Source organism: Acinonyx jubatus, chromosome C1, assembly GCF_027475565.1.
Source record: "Acinonyx jubatus isolate Ajub_Pintada_27869175 chromosome C1, VMU_Ajub_asm_v1.0, whole genome shotgun sequence".
In the NCBI taxonomy this organism is placed as follows: domain Eukaryota; kingdom Metazoa; phylum Chordata; class Mammalia; order Carnivora; family Felidae; genus Acinonyx; species Acinonyx jubatus.
In genome coordinates this window covers 198,954,954-198,963,191 of record NC_069381.1, presented here as the reverse complement: position 1 = coordinate 198,963,191, position 8,238 = coordinate 198,954,954, and positions in this window count along the sequence as shown.

The following is an 8,238-nucleotide window of genomic DNA, read 5'->3' as shown; positions in this document are numbered from 1 at the left end:
TCCGGGCTGGGACGCGGCGCCCCCCCCGCTCCCGACGTGCGAGGCTCCCCGGGCTGCGCGGTCGCCAGGGCGGGGGGAGGGGGCCCGGCTGCCCCCGCGCCCGCGTCCCCGCCCCCTCCCCCCAGCCGGGCGCCCGGCCGGATGGGCTGCACCGTGAGCCTGGTGTGCTGCGAGGCGCTGGAGCCCGGGCCCCCCTGTGGCCCCCAGCCCCCGGGGAGCCCCCCGGCCCCGGCGCGGGCCGAGGGCTGGGAGCCGGGGGCCTCCGGCCGCGCCGAGAGCCGGCGGCTGCTGCTTCAGGTAGGGCGCTGCGGGGCGGCTGCTGGGGAGCGGGTGGCGGTGGCGGGCCGAGCCCCGCTCACCTGACACAGGTAGGGAGCCACGCCAGGGGAGCGCCTGTCAGTCGCCTGCCAGAGCCGGCTGCCCCCGGGGGCGCCGGTCGGGGCCGGGACCGGGTGAAGGGGCCCCGAGCCGGCCTGAGGTCCCTCCTGGGTCTGTTGTGTCCTTGGGAGGAGGCGGATGTCGGACGTGACCCCCTTAAAAGGGCAAATGGTTCAGGTGAGGTTTAGGAGCCACCCAAGTTGGGCAGGGCTGGGAGTGCTGGGGAAGGGCACCGAAAGAGTTTGATTTCCCCTGAGCCGATGCAGAGTTGACTGTGTCCCGGGGTAGCTGTGGCTGTTGTCCCTGACTTCTGTAGGCAGGAGGGAGGGGGCCTTATGAACCAGGGAAGGCCCCGCCAGAGCAAGGACTGACCTGAAGATGATATGGGCAGCTGGACCCTCACCCCTGCGTTCTCTGTTTCTGGTAAGTCTTGGAGCCTCTCAAGTGGGCAGCTGACCCAGAGGGATGGGGATAGGCTGGTGCGGGAGGCAGGTGTTTGTTCTGGACGAGGCGTCTGTCTGGGAACCACCAGGCCCCCGTAGGTGTGGGCGCTAGATTTCTCCAAGGAGGAAGTGAAGGGCAAGGAGATATTTGGGGTCACTAGGGACTAGATAACCCTGCTCTAGGCTCCCTGCTTAAGCCCAGCCTACTTCCCTGTTTGGGAAAGGTTGCAGCCTCCTAAGATTTGTTTACTGGGCAGGGTTTGCTTATGCTGGTGTCTTATCTCCCTCCACCTGGGGCACATGGTGTTTGGGCAACTCAAAATGTATGCTGTGGCCATATCCCAGCCCTTCTTCCCCTTCACTGAGGCAGCCAGTGAAGTCCAGTGTGTGTGTGTGTGTGTGTGTGTGTGTGTGTCTGTGTGTGCATGCGCACGCGCGCACGCATGTGCTGGTGACCTTTCTGTCTCGCTTGACCGGATGCCCCTCCAAGGCAGGATTATAGCATATTCGTGGTTATACTCCACTGTGCAAAACATGGGGCTGCATTTACCGACTGAACTCTGTCTTCCCCAAGCCCTAGCCCTGATCATCCCCGTGATGACCCATCATGGTGAGGAACAGGCTTGGTGGGGCAGAGTGTTGCCCTAGCCCTTATAGTGGCTGGTGGCCCAGGTGTGATTCCGATGGGAGCCTTAGTGCCCCGGGGTAGGGTGAGGCCTCAGCGTGTCAGCTCGGCATCCCATACTATTGCTTCTCAGTCCTGGCAAAAGGGCAGAGGGTCTGGATAGTGGAAATGACATGGCACAACCCCTGGACTGCTGGGCCCTTCTAGAGGTCATCAGGACTCCTCTCTGCCTCAGAGCCTCATGAACTCTCCTCTCTCCTCGAAGGTTTCAGGGGGAAGTGCGCTCACAGTGCTTCCCCTTTATCTGTTCTGTCTCAGACCCTTCTGGACTTCACTTTCTCTGTTGGTGCTTCTTCTTGACTCCCCCTGTCTCCCTCCATTCTGCACTTGCAATGCAGGCAGCTGTGGGGTGGCTTCCAGGGGGGCCACCTGAGGGTGGGCAGGGACAGGGACAGGCAGTTGGTGCTGAGAAGGAGGAAGAAGCCAGGGGCACTGGAGGTAGGTGATCAAGGAGGAGGAGGGGGAAGGGAGTGAGTGCGTGGGTGTGTGACAGCCACGGGGACAGGGATGGGGACAAGTGTCTGTCTGCATTCGGATGAGCTGGTTTCTGAGCGGCCTCTTGAGAGTGCCTGGCGCTTGCTCATGACTCACCGGCTCCTTTATCTGCAGGACAAAACTCCATCCCAGTCCCAGCCCCTGCCCATTGCTACCCTAACCCTGGCTCCAGCGGGGCATGCTGTTGCCCGCTGCTCTCTCCTCTCACCAGCACCCCCTCCCCCCCATTTATACTGCAACTCTCAGGAGACCGGTGACCCAGGAAAGAACAGCCAGGCTGCTTATCACTTCACTAGAGGGGGCGTTTACCACGTTCTTGCAGTGGATAAACATCTCTTGGGCTCTGAGCTCCCCTCCGGAGTCAGGGCTTAGAAGTTACTCAGGCATCTGGGCTCCCAGCCAGGGCTCTCCCACTGACAGACCTGCCACTGACATGCCACCATTGCTGCCACTGACCATGTTCCCCCTGTCCCCCTCCAATACATATGCTAAGCTTCTTTCCTTGGGCCACAGGCTCCTGTCACTTCCTCCACCCACAGCCTTGCTCTCCTCCTCTCCCCTCTGGGCAGCCCCCTCCCACCCAGGCCATATTGCCCTCTCCCCTGCTGCATGCTGCCCCCAACTCGTTCCCCTAAGCAGGCTGTCCTCTGCTCACACCACACTGCCCTCCTCCCTCTGGTGGCCTGCTTTGTCCACCCCTCCCCCCCCACCCCCACCAGGCCCCATTATCCACAGGACTCTCCTCCTCCCTCCCGAATTTGTGGCCTGCTCCTCTTCTTTGCTCTGGGGAGGTCTGTCCACTTTGGTTCCCAGGCCTCAGAGCCCTAAGCCTGGGTTTTTGGAGCCTGGAGGTGTAGGCCCTCTACCCCTTAGGTGGCCTCCTGAGGGTCCCACGATTACCCTATGCTCTAAGCTCTCCTTTGGTTCCACATGTCAGCCTGCCAACTTCAGGAGAAGGGAAGGTGGGGTTTGGCACCCCTCCTGAGCATTCCCGCCAAACCTTCTCTGACCTGGGTGCCAAGGGGCCTGGAGGGCATCTCCAGGTGCCAACCTCACCTCCTCGCTTTCTGCTGTATCCCAAGGCAAGTGGGTGCTTGTCAGATGGTGGCAGGAGCAGAGGGAGGAGACTCTGGATCGTTTCAGCCTCCTCTCTCAAAAAACCAGCCCCTCGGGTCAGTTGGTCTGGCTTTTGCCCAACTGCCCAGAGCTCTGCTGAGTTTAGGAGTTCCCCAGGAGGCCAAGTCCTACAGCCTCCCCTGTGTTCCTGTTGTGCGGTCCTCACCTCTGATGGGAGTTCTTTAGCTCCGTCTACTGTAGGCTGGATTACTTCCTCTTTCTCTCTAGTTATATATAATCATAACCCCCCCCCCCCACCACTGCCCCGAGCTGAAAAGGATCTTGGTTAGTGAATCTGAACTTCTTGAGGCCACAGATGCCTTTAAGAATCTGGTAAAAGCTATGGATGTTCTTGCTAGGAAAATGTGCACGGGCATGTGTAGACACGCGTATATACACACATCATATACCCCTTCCCGTATACCCACCACCACCACCACCACCACCACCACCACTGTCTGTGGTCCTGATACAGCTAACCCCTGCATTTCACAGAGGAGCACGCTTAAGCCCAGAGAGGAGACATGACTTGCCCAAGGCCATAAAACAAGTGGGTGGCAAAGTCAGGACCACAGCCCAGGCGTCCTGACCCCCAACGAGTGGAAGTTTTGTTCCCAGAGGCAACTTTGCCTTCCCCAAAGGCTGGCTGCCTTCAATGGCCTGGCCATTCATTTATTCAACAAGAGGGTTTTTGGTGGGGAGTTTTAGGGTATTTATTAGCTTAGCTTTTAATAGGGTTTATTTCACTGTATGTTGATGTATTTTAAAAAACGTATTTTTATTGAGATGTAATTGACATATAACATCGTAGAAGTTCAAGGTGTACGATGGGTTGGTTTGATTCATTTGTATGTTGCCATATGGACGCCACTGCAACGTCAGCTAACACTTCTATCAATGCTTCTACTGAGTCACGTAATTATCGTTTCTTTATTTTTTTGGTGGGAACAATTAAGATTGAGTCTCTTAGTCCACAAGCAGTTTTGAGCACCAGCTATAAGCCAGGCATTGAGCTGGGAGCTGGGGAGAGAGCAGGAAATCAGGCAGCCCCTATCCTTGCCTTCAGAGGTGCTGCTGATGCAGTGGGACAGACAGAACAGAGCGCAAACATGACTGGAAACAGAGCCATGGAAGAGAAATAAGGATGTAATGGGAGCTAATAGAGGGATCAGATTTAGGTTGGCAAGGTAGAGGAAGTCATCTTTAGCGAGCAGAAGGTAAGGAAGAGAAGCATTCTAGGTGAAGGGAACGGCATACTTGAAGGTCCTGAGGTGAAGAGGTGGGAGCCCTCATGGGATTTGACAGAGGCTTTTTCTGGCTGCGCCTGGCTCCCCATGGGCCCTGCCATCCACATGGTGTGGATATTGATTAGATGGTGGATTGGAAGCGGGAAGGGGGGCCGAGCAAGGAGACCTGCCGGGGGGAGATGGGTCCCCCCCAGTCATCTGGGTGAGATGCAGGCTTGTGGGTGAGAGATGGTGGTGGTTTAGGTTAGCGAAGTGGCTGGTCATGGGGAGGGATCAGGGGGTGAGGGTGAGACTGATTCAGGCAGAGAAGGGACAAGATATGGAGATGGGTTGGAAATGGGCTGCAATGAGGCAGAGGTGTGTGTGAACCTGACCCCCTCATTTTACAGAAGTGGTAGCTGATAAAGCCTCATCAGGCACTCCTCGATTTCAGTTTAGTATTTCATAAATATAAAGAGTTTCATAAATACAGAAAAGCGCACAAACTTTTCCCAAGCTGAACACACCCACATACCCATGACCCAGAACACAGCCAACAATGGAGCGTTACCAGCATCCAGAAGTCTCTCCCCCTGCCCCTTTTCCGGTCACTAAGTCCCCTCTGAGGGTTATTCGCTATCCTGACTTCTAACAACATAGATTTTCCTGTTTCCGAGCTTCTTATACGTGAGCACTTATAGGGGTTATTTTGTACCTGATTTCTTTTGCTTAACATTATGGTTGTGAATTTCATCAGTACTCTTGCATTCGTTTGTAGATGGTTCCTTTCCATTGCTGGGTAGTGTTCCATCTGGTGAAGATACACTATCAATCCTGCTATTCACAGGCATTTGGGTTGTTTCCAGTTTGGGGTCATTGGGAAAAGCACTGCTATGAACATTTTTGGGCCTACCTTTTGGTTCTAATTTCTTTTTCTTCTTCTTTTTTTAATGTTTATTTATTTTTGAGAGAGAGAGAGAGAGAGAGAGAAAGTGCGAGTGGTGGAGGGGCAGAGAGAGAGAGGGAGACACAGAATCTGAAGCAGGATCCAGGCTCTGAGCTGTTAGCACAGAGCCCAACGCGGGGCTTGAACTCACGAGCCATGAGATCATGTCCTGAGCCAAAGTCAGACGCTCAACGGACAGAGCCACTCAGGTGCCCCTGGTTCTAATTTCCATTTGGTAAATCCATCCCTCTGTTTTGATGGGTGTCTCCGGAAGACCCCAGCATCTCAAGAATCAGAGGCATCATTCTATAAGGGGAGCACTTCAGGCATTTGTGGGTGATGAGAGACATTTTGGGGAAGTGGAGAAGATTCTCCAGCACCCTAGTATGTCCCTTTGTAGTAACTCTTCTCATCTTTCCCTCCCTCTTACAGTGGGTGGGAGGGGAAGGAAGAAGAAGCTTTAGAGGCCTGCATTGAAGTAGGGGTGGGTGGGAGCTGACCACCTCTGACTTGCATACTCTCTAGGGGCAGATCTGGGTCCCTGGTGGATCAAGGGGGTGTGAGGCTGAGGATGTGGCCACGCCTCCAACCTTTCCTCCTTCCCCAAGGGCAGGAAGCCAGCCACTGCTTCCCTGTTTGATGTATGAACTTGCCAAGGGCCCCTGGCACCAGGACAGAGTGTGATGCCAAGGGCAGGCAAGCTGTGGCAGCCCCTGGAGGGGCAGCGGCCTGTGGGTGGGAAGCAGAGGCTGCCATCTGCAAAGAAGCCAAGTGGTGGGGAGCAGAGCGAACCCAGGCGATGTCCAGGGTTCAGTCCCCTTGCTGATCGTCCCAGTTTTGCTCCCTAAGTTGACTCCTTTCCCACCAGAGACAGCAGCTCTGGTGCTTCTGGCCAGCCCCTCCCTCTCAGCCTGAGTGGCCTGAGGGCCCAGAGCAGGGGCAGGGGATGAGGGATTTCAGCTTTAGTGTTTGTTGCTGGCCAAAGATGTGAGAGTGTTGGGGTGCTTCTGGTGATTTCTGTCTCCCTAGTAGGTCTGGGAGCTGGTATTTTTAGACCAGAGCCCAGTTTTTGAGAGCTTGGTATCCTAGGAATTTAGCAGAAGGCAGGCTCCTTATGGGTCGCCCAGTGGAAGGATGACCGCCTGTGAGACTGGGACAGGTAGAGACCCCAGAGGAGGTGAGGGAATCCCCAGGGAGGCCAGGCCTAGGGGATGGCGATGGGCAGGTGTGGCCTGCTTCGCTGGGTGGAGCTATTCTGCCTGGGAGGCTGTGATCCCCACTCCGTCTTGGGCCCAAGCTCCTCTGGGCAGCCCGTGGGTGGGTGTGGGTGTGGGGATGAGACGGGAGGTAGGAGGAGACTCCCCTGGTCAAGCTCAGCCATGGTTGGAAATCCGCTGATAGGGGCCTTTCCGAGGTTTGGAGAGAACGGAGAGGAGAAAGATCCTGGTGACCTCCTGGGGTTAGCAGTGGGCGGCAGTCACCAGGGGGCCCAGGGGCTTGTTCTGTGGCCTCAGCACGAGTTTTGCCTCTGTCCAGCTCCTCTTGGCATTCTTGCCAGCCGCCCCCTCTCAGGAACTTCTCGGTGTCCCCGTCAAACCCTACTTCAGCCCACTTCCCATGCCATGGCTGAAGCCAAGGAGTCAAGGATGGCCTGGTGCGTCCTTGGGCCCAATCCTCAGGACTGCCTGGCAAAGCTTTCTGTGGGATGTCCCGTGGGCCCCGGTGCCCTGTGTGGCATGTGCCTTCCGCACCTAGTAGAAGCTCCCTGGTTCTCCCCTGTCTGCTCCCCTCTCAGTTCATCTGTCTTCTCAACCGTCCGTTCCTCCTTCTCTTTTCCCTGTGCACCCTTCCTCCTTGCGCCCATCGCCTTTCCTCTCTCCCACTCACCTGCCCTCTGCCAGGTCCTGAGCACACATACTGGTCTTCCCCAGTAAGTCCTCACCCTCCATTCGGAGGCCCAGTTTGGGGGCCGGCGGGAAAGATGTCTAAACACATCATCTGGAGGCAGTGTGCAAGGAGGTCTGTATGAGCCGTCCCCTGGTTCTAGAACTGGGGTGGCCTACTTTGCCTGGGGCAGTCTGGAAAGCCTTCCCAGAGGAGGTGACATTTTGACCTGGGTCTTACAAGGTGAATAGGAGTTCACTGACACAGAGGGGAGGAAGACCCAGGGGCGTGAAGGTGTGTGGTACCCTCAGGGTAGGGAGAGGAGAGGCTGGATCAGAAGCTGGAAAAGAGGTAGGTCAGTGTCGGCAGGGCCTTGAATGCCAAGCGAAAGAGTCTGGACTTCAGTCTTATGTGGGTCATGGAGAAACGCTGGAAGGTTCAGCCGGATGTGTGGAGAGGGGGTGGAGTCTGCATTTTAAACTGTCCCCGGCACAGGGTGGAAGATGGATGATAGGTGTGTGGGGCGTATCTGGAGCCAGTGATGGGTCTTTCTTATGCGACTAGACCAATCGGGGATGGGTGTGTGTATGTGAGCATACGTGCATGCGTGTGTGGGTGCGTAGAGGTTTTCCTTCTTTGTCCCTGAGTTCACTTCCGCCGACCCCTTCATCCCCTAACCAGCAGCCCCGAGAACTCTGGTCTGGCAGGTCAAGAGTTAAGCTGGGAACTCACCTGGAGGAACTCACCTGGTTCTCTGCCATGTCCCTTTGGCTCAGTTTTACCTGCTGCCCAGCCCAGACATCACTCCCACGGAGGCTGGGCAGGGGACAGGCCTGGCTTTGTTGGGACCCTGAGACCCGGCTGGGCTAGCCCTGTTGGCTCTGCCTTGGAAGGGATAGAGGACTAGGAATGGCGGGGGTGGGGAGGGATGGAGATTCCAGGGACTGGGCACTGCGAGGAGTCCCTTGGCTGACACCCTCATCACATGCCCAAGGGGGGGCGAGTTGGGGGTGGTTGGCCAAGGATGGCAAGAAGTGGGTGGGGTCGGAAAGTGCTCCAGGGCCA